Here is a 17,051-nt window from a genome sequence, read left to right as displayed (position 1 = left end):
ACATCAAACTAAAAAGCTTCTGCACAGCAAAAGAAACAAGCAACAAAATGAAAAGGCAATCTAAAGAATGGCAGAAAACATTTGCAAACCATGTATCAGATGAGGGGTTAATATCCAAAATATATGAAGAACTTATACAAATCAACAACAAAAAACAATCTGATTAAAAAATGGGCAGAGGAACTAAATAGACATTTTTCCAAAGAAGATATCCAAATGGCCAACAGGTACATGAAAATATGCTCAACATCATTAATCATTAGGGAAATGCAAATCAAAACCATGAGATATCACTTCACAGCTGCTAAAATGGCTATCATCAAGAAGACAAGAGATGAGTGTTGGAGAGAATATGGAAATAAGGGAACACTTGCGCACTGTTGGTGGAAATGTAGATTGGTTCAGCCATGATGGAAAACAATATGGAGGTTCCTCAAAAAATTAAAAATAGAGCTACCATATGACCCAGCAATTCCACTTCTGGGTATTTATCCAAAGGAATAAAAACAGGAGTTCCAAGAGATCTATGCATTCTCTTGTTTATTGCAGTATTATTCACAATAGCCAAGATACGGAAACAACCTGTCAATGAATGAATGGATAAAGAAAACAAGGTATATATAAATATACAATGCAATATTGTCCAGCCATGGGATAGAAGGAAAGCCTGCCATTTCTGACAACATGGCTGGACCTTGAGGGCATTAGGCTAAGTGAGATAAGTCAAACAGAGGAGAACAAATACTGTATGATCTCACTTATATGTGGAATCGAAAAAAGCCAAACTCATAAAAACAGAGAGTAGAATGGTTGTTAACAGAGGCTAGCAGGTGGGGGAAATGGAGAGATGTTGTTTAAGGGTACAAACTTGCTTCTAGTAGATAAATAAGTCCTGGAGAGCTAAGGCACAGCATAGTGATTATAAACAATACTGTGTTATAAACCTCAAGGTTGCTAAAATAGAATTACATGGAGGTAAATGAAAGCTGATAAAGTAACATTGTGGTACTTAAAAATGGTTAAAATTTCTCCATGCTCTAATTTACCTGATAAATTTACTTAGGTAAAATATGAATTATAAAAAGATAAACTTTAGGCCATACCTCTCTGTACTATCATTAAGACCCCAACTTACTGGGGTCTGAATTCGGAGAGGTTTTAACATGGTAATAAAATTAAGAATTTCTCTAAGGTGCGCAATTCATAGTGTATTGTGTGGTCTCAAACTGATCTAAAATTTAAACCAACTTTTTGTTAGAACTTCATCTTAAAAGCATGATTATAGGGCCGGCCCCGTGGCTTAGCGGTTAAGTGCACGCGCTCCGCTGCTGGGGGCCCGGGTTCGGATCCCGGGCGCGCACCGAGGCACCACTTCTCCGGCCATGCTGAGGCCACGTCCCACATACAGCAACTAGAAGGATGTGCAACTATGACATACAACTATCTACTGGGGCTTTGGGGGGGAAAAATAAATAAATAAAATCTAAAAAAAAAAAAAGCATGATTATAATGTAAAAGATCAATATTTTCATATTTTTCTCAAAACCACAGAATACATACACAGGGGAAGAGAGTGAAAACTATTAGTATTCATGGATAATACTGTAAATAAAGATAACATTACATACACAACAAGCACCTCTAAGTGTGCAAAAAAAAAGTTACAAGACACTGTTTCATTCTCCAAGAGTCTCCCAATCTCCTTAAGGAAATAGAACTAGAAAAATAAAATAAACAAGCAACAGTATAAAGCAATATGTGCTAAGGGCCAAAATTAACATATTAGTAATTATTTTCTACCAAATAAGAATATACACTCTGCTGTTTTAAAGCAACTACCACTAGTGATAATTAGAATCTAAGAGTCTTTGAAAACGCTAACATAAAAATACTGACTTTTTTCTATAGATGTACACAGAAGCATTATTTTTAGGTAACACCTGTAGCTACTGTTAAAAGAATTTGTTGCTTTTGGCATCTTCTGTTAGGCTCTTTAGGTTTCCTAAACCACAGCTTGAAGTGACAATTCCATTCTTTCTGGCTACAGAGCTGGGTAGCAGAGATTTTGATATTACCATAACCTTAAAAAATGTTTTTCTGTGTGCTTTACTTGGGGACCTGTTACAACAGCCACGTGGGCTGTAGAGGCCCTATTTCTTTTCATAGCACACAGCCAAGCCCAGGAAAGCTGATTTGGATGAGTTGATGAGCAATGCAAGAGCACCAGCTGTATTCTGATTTCATGGACACTGTATGTCCCATAAAGTAAACACCAGGTCCACGTGGTTCTCCTAGCAAATTCCACCAAACATCTAGGAATCACATAATTCCAATTTTACATAATACATTTCTCTGAGAATAAAAAAAAAGAGGGAACATATCCCACTTTATTTTATGAAGCCAGTATAAAGTATAACTTTGATATCCAAGCCAGATAAGGATATAGGGAAAAAGAAAACCATAGATCATTCTTACTCATGAATAAACATGAAAAAGTATTAAATATTAGCACACTGAATCAACCAATAGATATATTTAAAAAATAGAATATGACTAAGTTGGAATGTAGTATTGGTTTATGGTAATAAAGTCTGTTGGTTTAATTCACTATATTTACAAATTAAAAGAGAAAAAACATAATTATTTCCATAGATGCAAGACAGCGTTAAATACAATTCAGCACCTATTCATGACAAAAAGTTGTAGCATATTATCCTGCTAAAGCTATCTACAGTAAACAAACAAACAAAAACCCTAATAGCAAAATTTTAAAAGCATTCACTTTAAAACAAGGAACAAGACAAGGATGTCTGCTATTAGCATCTGCTATCCCCTCAAAACATGTTGAAGTCCTAACTCTCAGTACCTGTGAATATGACCTCATGTGGAAATAGGGTCCCTGCAGATGATCAAGTTAAAATGAGGTCATTAGGGTGGGTTCTAATCCAATATGACTGGTGTCCTTATAAAAAGGGGAAATTTAGACATGGACACACAAAGAGGAAAGACATGTGAAGATACAGGGAGAAGACGGCCAGCTATAAGCCAATGAACACTGGAGGCCACAGAAGCTGGGGGAGGCCTGAACAGATTCTCCCTGAGAACGCTCAAAAGGAACCAACACTGTCGACAGCCTGACCTTAGACTTCTACACTCCAAAACTGTGAGACACTAAATATATGTTGCTTAAGCCACCCGGTTTATGGTGCTTTGTTATGGTAGCCATAGCAAACATTAATACACCATCTCTATTCAATATTGTACTGGAAGTCTGTGCCAGTTGAAAAAGAAGAATAGTAATAAAGAATTGAAAACAAAGACATAATGTCATCTGTGAATAATTATAGCTTTACTGTTTGCATGGAAACTCACAAATAATCTATTAGAATTAATAAAAATTTAGAAATATTCTTTAATTTTTAAAAATCAATATACCAAAGTAATCTGCATTTCTATACACAAACAATAAACAAAAACTTCACTCTTAAAAAAAGACATTTATGGGGCCAGCCCAGTGGTGTAGCAGTTAACTGCTTCTGCGGCCCAGGGTTTACTGGTTTGGATCCTAGGCGAGGACCCACGCACCGCTTATCAAAGCCATGCTGTGGCGGTGTCCCATATAAAGTAGAGAAAGATGGGTACGGATGTTAGCCCAGGGCCAATCTTCCTCAGCAAAAAAGAGGAGGATTGGCAACAGATGTTAGCTCGGGGCTAATCTTCCTTAAAATAAAAAAAAAAAAAGACATTTACAATAGTATTAAAAAATTAGGTATGAAGGAATTATCTAACAAAGATGTATAAGATCTTAATGAAGAAAAAAAAATCTTATTATTAGACATTAAGGAAGACCTAATTATAACCCCAGCAGACCTTTCTGCAGAAATTGACAAGTTGGTTTTAAAATTTAAATGGAAATCAAAGTACCTAGAATTGTCAAAACAATCTTGAAAATGAAGAGCAAAGTTGAAGGACCTACACTAACCGATTTCAGAAATTGCTATAAAACTGCAGTAATTAAGACATGAAGATAGACAAACAGATCAATGGAATAGAAGAGAAAGTCTAAAATTAGACCCACATATTTCAGGTGCCTCCTGACAAAGGCACCAATGCAATTCAATGGGGAAAGGACAATTGTTTCAATAAATGGTGCTGGGAACAACTGGATAACCTTATGGGGGAAATAATTAACCTTAATTATCCCTACCTCACACCATATTCAAAAATTAACTTGAGATACATCAAATTATTTTAAAACTATAAAGCTTCCAGAGGAAAACATAGAAGAATATCTTTGGGGACCTTGGGGTACATAAAGACTTCTTAGGATATAAAAAGTGCTAACCAGGGCACTGACGCACTGCTTGGCAAGCCATGCTGTGGCAGCATCCCATATAAATTGGAGGAAGATGGGCACAGATGTCAGCCCACGGCTAGTCTTCCTCAGCAAAAAAAAAAGAGGGGGATTGGCAGATGTTAGCACAGGGCTGATCTTCCTCACACACAAAAAAAGTGCTAACCATAAAAGAAAAAAGTTGATAAACTGGATTTTATAAAAATTAAAAACTTATTTCGGGCCGGCCCCGTGGCTTAGCGGTTAAGTGCTCACACTCCACTGCTGGCGGCCCGGGTTCGGACCCCGGGCGTGCGCCGACGCACCGCTTCTCCGGCGGTGCTGGGGCCGCGTCCCACATGCAGCGACTGGAAGGATGTGCAGCTATGACGTGCAACAATCTACTGGGGCTTTGGGGGGGAAAAAATAAATAAAAAAAATCTTAAAAAAAAAAAAAACTTATAGGGGCCGGCCCTGTGGCTTAGCGGTTAAGTGCGCGTGCTCCGCTACTGGCGGCCCGGAGTTCGCATCCCGGGCGCGCACCAATGCACCGCTTCTCCGGCCATGCTGAGGCCCCATCCCACATACAGCAACTAGAAGGATGTGCAACTATGACATACAACTATCTACTGGGGCTTTGGGGGAAAAAAAGGAGGAGGATTGGCAATAGATGTTAGCTCAGAGCCGGTCTTCCTCAGCAAAAGGAGGAGGATTAGCATGGATGTTAGCTCAGGGCTGATCTTCCTCAAAAAAAAAAAAAAAGAAATCTCATACTTTGTTGGAAGGAGTATAAAATGGTAGCATTACTTTGGAAATCTGGTGGTTTTTATAAAGTTAAACATGTATTTATCCTATTACCCCACAATTCCACTCTTAATGTTTTCCATTTCTCTTGAGTGTATACCAATATTCACACAAAGACTTGTACAAGACTGTGCATAGCAGCCTTATACGTAACAGCCAAAAACAGGGAACTTCTCAGTTTTACCCATTTGCACCCATTTAAATGTGGTGTATTCACACAGTGGAATACAATTTGGAAATAAAAAGGAATAAACTGCTGCTGAAGGCAACAACACGGGCGAATCTCAAAAACACCGAATGAGGGGCTGGCCCGGTAGCGGAGCGGTTAAGTGCGCGTGCTCTGTTTTGGCGGCCCAGGGTTCGCAGGCTCGGATCCCTGGCGCGGACCCATGCACCGCTTGTCAAACCATGCTGTGGCAGCGTCCCATATAAAGTAGAGAAAGATGGGCATGGATGTTAGCCCAGGGCCAGTCTTCCTCAGCAAAAAGAGGAGGATTGGCCTTGGATGTTAGCCCAGGGCTGGTCTTCCTCAGCAAAAAGAGGATTGGCCTCGGATGTTAGCTCAGGGCTGGTCTTCCTCAGCAAAAAGAGGAGGATTGGCCTCGGATGTTAGCCCAGGGCTGGTCTTCCTCAGCAAAAAGAGGAGGATTGGCCTCGGATGTTAGCTCAGGGCTGGTCTTCCTCACACACACACACAGAAAAAAAACAAAACACTGAATGAAAGAAGCCATACACATCCTGTCTGTTTCCAGCTATATGAAGTTCAAAAGTAGGCAACACTACTCGATAGTGAGAGAAATCAGAACAGTGTTCACTTCGGAGGGAAAGGGGTGACTAAATGGAAAGGGACCCAAGGGAACTTCCAGGGTGATAGAAATAGTCTGTATCTTGTCTGAGGTACAGGTTACACAGGTGCATAGATTAGTCAAAATTCATTCAACTGTGCACTTAGGTTCTGTGTATTTTACTATACCAAAATCATGCTTTAATGAAAAGAAAAGTTTCCCCTAGCTGAAGCAGAGAAAAAATGCAATTCCAATAAAAATTTTAACAGGTATACATGTGTGTGTCTGTGTGTGTAACTCAACAAGAAGATTCTAAAATTCATATGGCAAAGAAGGGCGAAAAAAAGTAAGACAGTTCTGAAAAAGATAAGGTTAAAGGGACTGACTCAACAGGTAAGACATGATATAAAGCTAAGGTTATTACGATAATGTGGTACTGGTAGGAGGTGAGACCAAGAGATCATATCTGGGTGTCCAGAAACAGACCGTGCACATACAGAACACTGAAATATGACAAGAGTGGCACTATATATCATGAGGTGTACACAGAGCATATATATGTTTAATAAACAGTGCTGGGACAATGGATATCCATATAGAAGATAAAAAAGAAACTAGATTCCTACCTTGTACCATGCATCAAAGTTATTCCAGATGAATTAAGATTCTTGAGTATGGAAGGCATAACTTTAAAATGTTGAGAAGAAAATATGGAAAAATATCTTTTTGCCCTTAGGGTAAGAAAGAATTTCTAAAATAAGATATAAAAAAGTACAAACCCTAGGGAAAAAGATAAATTCATCCACATTAAAATGTAAAACCTCGTTCTTCAAAAGATACCTTAAAGCAAGTGAAAAGTGAAAGCAGAAAATATGGGGATGGGAGGAGAAGACAATGACATCACCTAACTGACAAAAAAGATATCTCGATGATACAGGGAACTCCTGTAGAAAGAAAACAACAATAATCTAATCAAAGAATGGGCAGAATACAGGAACAGGCTTCTCACAGAAGAGGAAATATGAATGGCCAACAGACATGAGAGAATGCTCAACCTGATTAATCATCTGGAATTGCAAACCATCCTACAATGAAACTTCATTTCATACCCATTAAATTGAGAAAATATTTGAGGTCTGATGACATGAGGTGTTTGCAAGAACATAGAGCAATGAAAACTCTCCACACTGCTGGTGGAAGCTTCTCAACTGGCAAGACCATTCTGGCATTCTCTAGGAAACCCTTGACATTCCTGAGTAAGCCAGAGATTCCACTTCTGAGCATATGCCCTACAGAATTTATGTTCGCCAGGGCATAAGCAACAAAGCTGGCAGCAGTCTTGTTTGAGATAAGGGAAAACTGGAAACAACTCAAGTTTCCTCGACAGGATGGACTACTATAAAGGATGAGAGAATAAACACAGTTACCTACAAGGATAAATCTCAATGCTGAGGAGGAAAGTTGCAGAACACTCTAGACTGAATGATATGTAAGGCTTTGTAAGACTCGAAAACATGAAAATCCAACTAACATAGTATTTAGGGTTTCAGCCATACACAGATCATAAAGGAAAGTACGAGAGTGATGCACACAAATGCAGGGAAGCCAGGACACGATGAGGGGTAGACACTAGACTTCTAAGGTATTAGGAATGTTTTTTTCTTAAGCTGAAGTTGCTTTTATTATTATTCTCTATAGCTTATACAAACTATAAATATTCTTGTAAATGTATTAAATATTATTTAAAATTATACATATGTAAAAATAAAATTCTACTAATTTCCTCAAACCAGCTTACCCTGGAAATAGATACAGAAACTCAGTGTAATCAACTTGGTAGGATTCACAAAATGTACGTTCCTTGTTTAAAATTTCATTTAACGGAAACATTTATCATTTACATAAGTGATTTACCTGTAATTTCTTAGTGCATTTAAGCCAATGCTTAGTTTACATTTTAACCATATTTACAAAGCCCAACATCGGGCATCCTATCAATTATTTCCACAAATCCCATAGATTATCAGAAGATGGAGGAAGACACTGGCATGGGATAGAACACTCAGGAGGGAAAATGTCCTGCTCGGGGTCAGAGTCTGCACCAGGCTCTTACTCCCTGCACCGCCACCTGGCTGCAGCTTCCACGGCTGTACAAGGATCTCCACTCTTACTTTTCAGCCAGTGCAGGACTGCTGGGACTCACCGCCTTGCTGCCCTTTCCATTTTCTCTGTACTCAATCTCACCAAGGCCAGGCCGCATAAAAAAAGTCACAGCAGAAAGAACAAACTGGGAATAATAGCAACAGTAGACAGATTATCTAGACGTAGAAAGAGGCCTGTAGGGCCAGTGTTATAAGATTAAAGCAAAAAATATATATATATAGACTCTTGATCTAAGACAGAAATAACTATATTCTGCTAAAAGAATGCTATGACAAAGTGGCATTTATTAAGATGGGATCCTTACCAGTAATAACTATTCTTGAACCAAAGAATGACACTCTGTTATCTCCTGTCACAGAATGTGCACACAATATGAGAGCAACCTTAATTAAGATGGGCATGGTGTCCTATGTGTTCCCCAAAATTTCCCATTTGAGAATTACATCAACACTTTAAAATTAAACAAACTCTTTAGAGCCCTACGCAGCTATATGTGCACCAGAGATTCACCACTTCAGAGGGAGAAACTCAAAAACTCATCCATGGGTATTACAGCCCTGTAACAGGAGGCCCTTTACTATGAACAAACTAAAGATTATTCTTCATCTACATTTTAAAAAATGACACTCTACTTAAAGTTAGATTTGCTATTGTCTCATTTTACATTAATGTTTTTTAGTTTCTGATAGTCCATTATAAGTAAACAGAGATCAAATGGTCACTCTAATGTTGGGACCAAAGCCAGGAGAGATTCAAGTCAATACACAAAGATGGGAAGGAAGGTGGACCTCAAACCTCAAACATCATGTTGTTACCCTCCTTCAAAGGCTTTGGAAAGTATGCCGCTGCCTAAAAGATATCCAAACCCAGTGTAAATGTGAAGCCCTGGGAAATCTAACCTCAGCCAACCTTTCCTGTTATTTATAAAGAGGAGTTACAGCTATTAACCTGTTCATACTATTTCACATTAGTCCCTTGTTTTACTAGCTACATTCAGTTCTTAATTCTTGAATTAGCTAGCCGCTTGAGTTGGAAAGAGCCCGTCATCTAAGTCTGCAAGCGTCCAAGGTACTCTACAAACCAACCAGCTGTCCAAAGGGATCCTGAGCAAAAGCTATTCCCTGGGCACCTTTTCAAGGGACTGAAACTATAAGTTAGAAAACAGTCATCATTAACTATAATGGTTGATTGAATGTAACAACACAATAATCTCTAAAGTAAAAAACACTGCCTCATTCTCATCTGCCTGTGGCGTTGCTTGTGCATATGCAAAGTTTGGGGGGGGATGTCAAGGCTAGCGTCAGAAGTGGGCATGGGGAGGACTGCACAGACCTACCCATAACCCATCGCTGACCGGCCGATCACAGGCATCCAGTCTTTCGGGGTAAGTGTGCTTGCTTTCTTTGAATCTTCCTGTGATTTGCAGTGTTTCTATCAATACAATGACTTTTTAAAAGTTTATATTTTGCCATTTTAATAAAAGACTTTCCTTTTATAGGAAAAAAAATGTTCCTTAAGAAGTTTCTCAATTAACCTGGGTAAACATATTATTAAGACTCTGAAGCCATAGACAGATACCAATATCCATTACAGGGGAAAATCTCTGAGAAAACTGAATATGTCAGTTCTAAAAACCAAACCTACACGGGAATTAACAAAAGTTGCCATATTCTGACACTCTTGGGAAGGGCTGGGAAGCGCACAGAACCTCCCAGGCTTCATCAGCTGTTTTCAGCTCCATTTACTATGCTGGTCCCACATGATCAGGAGAGGCAGCTAAAGCGCAGAGGACAGAGCTGAGAGACGATTTCACCATGGTGAAGAGGAGCGGCCAGAACGGAGTGCTCTGAACACAGCAGAACACGTCCTTACTCCCTGTGTCGTTTCAGGCTGGTCCTGAGAGATGTGCAAGGGAGGAAAACTTAGAAGCAAGTGCGGGGGCCGATTTTTCCACGGAGCCCGCAAGGAGGCTGACCTGATACCTGGATTGGGACAGCCTGGAAAAGTCAGGTGTGGACTCAGTTGGATGGAGGGCGTATGCTGGCATCGGCCTGGCTTGGGTCAGCTTGCTAAATAAAGCAGAAACAGTGTGGGCAGTTACCAAGGGGCCTGCTGCCCAATGTCCAGCCTCTGTATTTGCATCCCTGTGGCACTGAGCACAAACTCTGACCGTCGCATTCTCCTGTCTCACCCAGGCCCAACCCCATGCTCATCCTTCCTCTCCCGGCCACCTAGTTGTGGCTATCAAGGAGGACAGGTAGGTATGACTGGACACATATTTTTTCCTTTGGCCTGGAAATCTCTATTTCTTATGTTATGTTCATGACTGAATGATCAGCCAAATCACAGGCTCAAAATTCTTTATTGGGCAAGAGGAGGCAAACCTTGCTAGCAAAATTGTTTCCATCCCAAGCTACCTTCAGATGCTCTCTCTGTGCTAAACTAGCGCAATACAATGTTAACTGAAGTCCTCTACTAAAATCCAACCACTGAATACCTCTAATTCCTATGAGGGACTCCACAGGTGCTCTGACAATTGCCTTTGTAGTATACAGAAATAAAACATTCAATAAACCATATCAATGTCTCAAAACTTCAGTTCGCACCTAAAAGATGAATTTTGGTAGCTTTATGGGCTGATTAGCTTTCTTCTTAGGATATAAATTGACTAATTATAACTACAATCAACATCATCTCAAGATTAAGAAAAATATGATCTTAGTGACCACTCTAAAGTCAGATAAGATGTGATGTGACTTAAAGGCTCAGTGGTCACAAATATAACTTTGTGTGTGTGTGATAAGAAGGCTTAAAATTTTTGTTTTTAATTTTTTTATTTATTTATTTTTTGTGAGGAAGATCACCCCTGAGCTAACATCCGATGCCAATCCTCTTCTTTTTGCCGAGGAAGAATGGCCCTGGGCTAACATCTGTGCCCATCTTCCTCTACTTTATATGGGATGCCGCCACAGCATGGCTTGACAAGCGGTGTGTCGGTCTGCACCCGGGATCCGAACCTGTGACCCCTTGGGCCGCCAAAGTGGAGCGCATGCACTTAACCCAGCCGGCCCTGAAATTTTTGTTTGTTAAACTGCAGTTGGCTTCTCGGAAAAAAATCTCTCCTAAATCCTCAAGGAAATATAACAGGGTAATTGGGGGACTGGGCACATGGAAATAAAACAGAAACAGGGCAGGAACAAGAGGACATTTATGTCCTGGCTCACCAGGGGCAGGGGAGGGAGAATTGCTTCCTGGGCACCAGCGAATTTCCTGATGACAGCAGAGCCACTAGGACCCAGCGGAGTTTCATCAGAGTTGTTCCTGATGCTTGGTGGGGAGAGGGGGGAGGCATGGGGTGAATCCCAACATTACATTAAAATGTAATTGAGGCATGTCGCCACTGTGGTATTCTTGACAAAATCTATCACCACAACCTAATCACGAGAAAATGCCAGACAAACCCAAACTGAGGGACAGTCGACAAAGTCCTGACTCCCTTCAATGGTGTTCAGGTCGTGAAAAATGAGGAAAGACAGAGGAAGTGTCACAGATTAGAGACCAAGGAGACCTGACAATGAAATGCAATGTGGGGAAACTGGATCAGAAACAGAATCATGGAACAGAAAAAAGACATTAGCGGACAAACTGATGAAATCAAATAAAGTCTGTCCTTTGGCTAATAGTACTGATGTTAATTTATTAGTTCTGATCACTGTACTACGGTCATTCAAGACGTCAACAACAGGGGAAGCTGGGTAAACGGTAAATGTGAGCCCTGTGTTACTTTTCAGCTCTTCAGTGAGCCCAGTTACCTCAAAACAGGAAGTGAAAATAAAAAGGTAAATGTAATCACAGTTTGTTGGTTTATCATCTTTCCTTAGAGTAATCAAAAAAGAGCAAAGAGAGCTGAGAGTCTCCTTTTCTAGCAGGAAAGGAGATGTTCAGAACCATCTGAGTGTCAGTAACCGAAAAGGACCAAACAGAACAGGCAGTGAGCAGCAGAAAGGGAGCGGAAAGCTCCCTCAGTGCCTCAGGCTCCTGGGGCAATGTTACCATCTTTTACTTACTGAGTTACTTTTGAAGGTGACTCTTCCCAAGTTTAGTATCTCAGCTTAAAATTACAGATACGAATAATACCTACAAATTAAGTGTTTTCTCCTGAGAATGCATTTCAAAGAGGAGAATCTGAGACTTTTGCTCATTTGAAATATTTCTCCCATAGATGAGTTCAGACTGGATTGGAGTAAACGTGAGCTGACTCCTGCTGGGTCCAAAATCTGATACACCATGAGCTTCAGGAGAACCTGGCGGGAGAGAGGCTCTGATGGCGAGCAGCAGGGCTGCGGGTAAGCAGAGCTGGGCAAGGGCAGAGGCACAAGCCTTCTAAACGCCCTCGTGAGGATCAAAGCCCCAGAGCTAACCTGGGCCACCTGGGGAGCAGTGGTAAAGTGGGCACAGCGCAAAGCAGACATTCTCAAGATTAACCTGGGGATCCTGAGCTCTAGTGGTTGGCCACTTGCTTGTGATCTTGGGCAAGTCACTTAAAGCCTCTGGGCCTGTCACCTCCTTGTAAAATAGGAATTTGGACTGGACTACATGCTTCCCCAGGACTATTCTCTAGCTCCTCTGGAGGACAGGGTGGTAACAACACTATTGTAGGGCAGCTACAACTTCTAGAATGCTCATTATGTGTCAGACTGTACTAACTGCTCTCTTCATGCTCACGGCGAGCCTATAACGTGAGTACTGTCATAATTCCATTCTGCAGGAGGTTTAGAAAGGTTAAATGACCACAGAGAGCTGGGATTCCAACCCAGGCAGCTGACTCAAGAGCACACACCCTTAACCACTGAACCACACTGCCCACCCAGGGATAAAGGCTGCTCCAAGTCTGAATGAAGGATGGGAACCAACTGACTGTGGCCCTGGCCTATGCCTGATGGCCACCTCTTTAGAGCACCTGAGCACTGGGTTTGGTCGGATACTGCGCACTTGACATAAATGATTCCCTTTCACTTTCACGATTCCTCTGAGAGGTGGGTATTATTACAGGCATACAGAGATCTTCGGCGGCTAGCTCAAGGTTACACAGCCACAAGGCGATGAAACAGACTTCAACCCCAGTTTCTGTTTCTGACTCCAAGGCCATATTCCTTCCACTCTATTGACCGAAGGGGGAAGTGTGATTTCAGAGCCTCTCTTAGAATACAGTCCTCCTGAAGAAAGCGACAACTCCAAACATTAGGCCACTTTGGTGGGGCCTACAGAAGACCATCATGCTTTCGCTCCTCCTAAGGGACCCTTGTTATCAGCAGGGCCCTCACTTTCTCATCCTGAGTCTAGAAGAGGAATCCTATCATCCTCCCTCATCCTACCTCCTTAGGTTTCTCTGCTGCCAAAATGGCTTACCCCTGCCCTATGGCCCCTAAACAACTTTTGTCACAAATAAATACTTCTCACCAAGTGGGGTTCAGCATCAGCACTCCCTTGCTGAATTTCAGATATGGAATGACACGTTTACACATTTCTCCACTAACCCAGTAATCTTATCAAAACAGGGTATACGTTTACATGACATAAATGGCTCTCACGGAACTGCACCCCACTGGCCCCACATTTTCTCTAAATTCCCATAGTTCTCTGCTTACTGACTCAATCTTGAAATTTGCCAGCAATCAACAACAAATTTATTGACTTGTACCAAAGACAACTTTTCCACCTTTTGAAAATTAGGACACTACTTGACAACCATTTCATGTTATCTTTTGCGCTCATGTGACAGAAACAGCGTTAAGACCAGTTATAGCACAATAAACCTGTTTCAATGACCTGAAAGAGTATCTAAAAAAAGAAGAAAAAAAAAGAAGACAGCTAAAGTCTAACATCTAGCTTGTCATCTTGATGTTATCCTAATACATACCTACATGTAACTATTCATAGTTACATTTAAATACATATATATGTAAATATACATACATATGTGTATATATACACCATATACAGTATATACACACCACATATATATACATACCACATATATTAACACACCACACATATAGGTACATTCATATATACACACCACACAGATATATATACACACACACATATATATGTGGTGTGTGTATATATATCTATATCTAGGTGTATAAATATGTACCTATATATGTGGTGTCTCTATGTGTATGCACACACTGTACGTGTGTACATATATATGTATACATCATATACATCCTAGACTAGAAACATCAGCAGTTATAACAGAAGAAGGTATCTGGGAAGGGAGGGGGAGGTAGAAGAGGAGCAGAGGGGGACTGTGAGTCTCCAGGGTATTTGCTTCATAACATCTTCCTCAATATGGGACCTTCCAACAGCCACAAAACATTATTGAGCGCCTACTGGATGCTAAGCAACTGTCCTCTTTTACAAACATTACTTTTCTTGAATCTTTAATTTACTCAACAGCAGCCACTTGACTATCAAGAAAAGACCTTGATCTCAAACCATCTGGAAGGTTTCACAACACGCTTAATGATTGCTCCTGCTCTTCTGCATGAAGCACTCAAGCTCGTTTGGGGTAGCCTCAAACTAATTTGTTACTTCTACCTTCACTTAGTAGTTATGTATTTTTTAATAAAGGAAAAAGCGGTCAGGTTTGCCACAGAGGAGATGAGTTGTAAAATACGGGCCAAGTTATTTGGCAGTATCTAAACACCTGGCCGCCACAAATAATTAATGTATTTCTGAGGAAGACTGAAGTCAGACCAAGATGAAGATGCTTAACCCATTAAGCAAAATTTCCTCAAGTTTTCTTAAAGAATCTTTCTTAAATTTTTAATATTAGCATGAAGGAATAAGCCGTAAGAACTACTTTTTTTTTTTCTTAACAGACATGCTAACTGCAAATCAGGCCTCTAGAAAATTTAGCATTTTTTTAAACAGTGAGCTCTGTACTTTTAAGACTTGTCAACTGGAGCTGCCGGATGGAAGAATGGGCCCTTAAAATCCCTGTCGCTGGAGGGTTAGGCAGAGCGGGAAGCATCCTGGGAGCCTGCAGTGGTGGAAAAGCTCCCCCCAACTCTGGGACCAGAGAACTGCTGCTCATGGTTGTGAGCAGAGGAGAAAAGGCAGAGTACCCGAAGGCGATGGGTATCACCATACCTCTCACCTCACACCTCTGTAAAATGTATACCGTCATGTGTACAGCAAATTAGAATTCAGAACCCAAAAGGATCTAACTCCAGAGCAAAGCATTCACTCGGGTAACAAATACTCAGAGCATAAAACCACTGATTTTCAGAGCCGAGAGACAGAGCCCAACATCCTTGTTTATATTTATTAATAATTTATTGAGCACCTACTAAGTGCCAGGCCCTGTGCCAAATGCTAATTTCCTTATTAGGATGCATGCATCTTTTCTAATAATACCTGTATTTTGATTGAGGAAGTTGAGACTCAGAATGTGCAGTAAATTGCTCAAAGCTCACAGTTAGGAAGTGGCAGGGCCAGGGTTTGAACCCACAGCTCCATGCCCATCACCACCATGGAGCAGCACTGCCCCATTTCGTAGATGAACTGGGGCCTACGAAGGGCCAGTAGCAGAAAGTTCCAGGGGATTCCGGTCAGTGCTCTGTGTAGCATCAAACACCAAAGAGGCCACTTCAGTGACTGCTGAGGCTGCTTGTCTGGGAGAAACGGAAGGAAAAAGAAAAGGAAGCAGCTGACCAGATGTTCCTTTCTATCTGCCCAGAGTGCTGGGAGCCCTCAGTTGCCCGCCAGCTGCCGGCTGACCAACAGAGAAGAGGGCCCACAAGGAGGAAGTAGTGGGCACCGGCAGGCTCCTCCAGCCATGCTTTCTGACTTCAGGTAAGCCAGCTCACACTGCAGCCGGACCCTCCTCCCACACTTGCCTCAGTGCCTTAACCTGTCACTCCAATCTCCTGCAGCTGCCTTCCCTCCGGATGGCCAGGGGCCTGCCCACAAGCACTTCATCAGAGATTAAACTCTCTGGGACAGGTTTTGACCCCAGCACCCAATACAGTCCACTGGCATTAAGAAGCACTGGGTGAACCCCCATTTCCAGCAGCCAGGTAGGGCCCCCAGAGCAGCCTAGGGGACTTTGTGAGAGTCATCTAACAGCGCTTGGTCAGAAGCAATGACAGGCGCAGACAACTGGAGACCACAGCTTCTGTCTTTAAAAGTCATCCCCATATAACACATAGGAGGCAAGCAGGAAACCCAACTTCACCTGCACCTCCAGACGGCAATGGAAAGGAAAAATCCCACGGGGTGGCAGCAGCCAGCCCTTGATCTCGGCTGAGAACAGGGGCGAGGCGACTTCCCTCCTCCCCAACACACCCCTGCCCAGTCTCCCAATTTAGAGCAACAATTCAGGCCCGAACGTGACCCGGAATCTGAGCTCTCAAATCCCAAGAGCTCCAGGAAACATCAATTTCAGCGACAAAACCATTCCATACACGGAGAGGAGGCAAGGGGCCCAGGGTGAGGTCCTTCTGCACCCCTCCCTCCAGAAAACCAAAAGCCTCCCCCAAACCAAGGACTACTCAGATCTTCCCCCGCCCTAAACACACACACACACACTCCACACCCTCTCTCTCCTCACACGACCCAACACCCACATCTGCTGACCCCACGCGGGGGCACACCTGCCCCCAGCCCACACACACGTGCACCTCTACTCACCCCAACAAGCACCCGGCCCCCCACTCCTGCACACCGGCCCCCGGCTGTCCAGGCACCTGCCCCCCACCCCTGCAGTCCTGCCGGCGCGCACACACCTGCCCGCTCACGCCCTCCCCCAGCCCGCCCCAGCTCGCCCCCCCCCGCCCGCAGGCGCCCGCTCCAGCCCACGCCTCCCGCGCCCCGCGGCCGCCGCCCTCCGCACTCACCGGCGCGGCGCCCGCCCGCCTCCGCCGCCCCGCGCCGGCCCCGCGGCCTGGGCCCGCGCC

At 42.4% G+C, this 17,051-nt stretch overlaps 1 protein-coding gene across 1 annotated transcript in view; it reads right to left on the bottom strand.

Annotated features, from left to right (window-relative positions):
* Nucleotides 1-17,051, bottom strand: part of TGFBRAP1 (transforming growth factor beta receptor associated protein 1) — a 65,229-nt gene extending 48,178 nt beyond the window's left edge. The window contains exon 1 of the mRNA XM_058534375.1: nt 16,992-17,051. The gene's annotated coding sequence lies outside the window, so the exon portion shown is untranslated. The remainder of the gene's footprint in view (nt 1-16,991) is intronic.

Source organism: Diceros bicornis, chromosome 40 (assembly GCF_020826845.1).
Source record: "Diceros bicornis minor isolate mBicDic1 chromosome 40, mDicBic1.mat.cur, whole genome shotgun sequence".
NCBI lineage: Eukaryota > Metazoa > Chordata > Mammalia > Perissodactyla > Rhinocerotidae > Diceros > Diceros bicornis.
The sequence above is the reverse complement of the archived record's forward strand: the minus strand, read 5'-3'. Positions and strand labels throughout refer to the sequence as shown.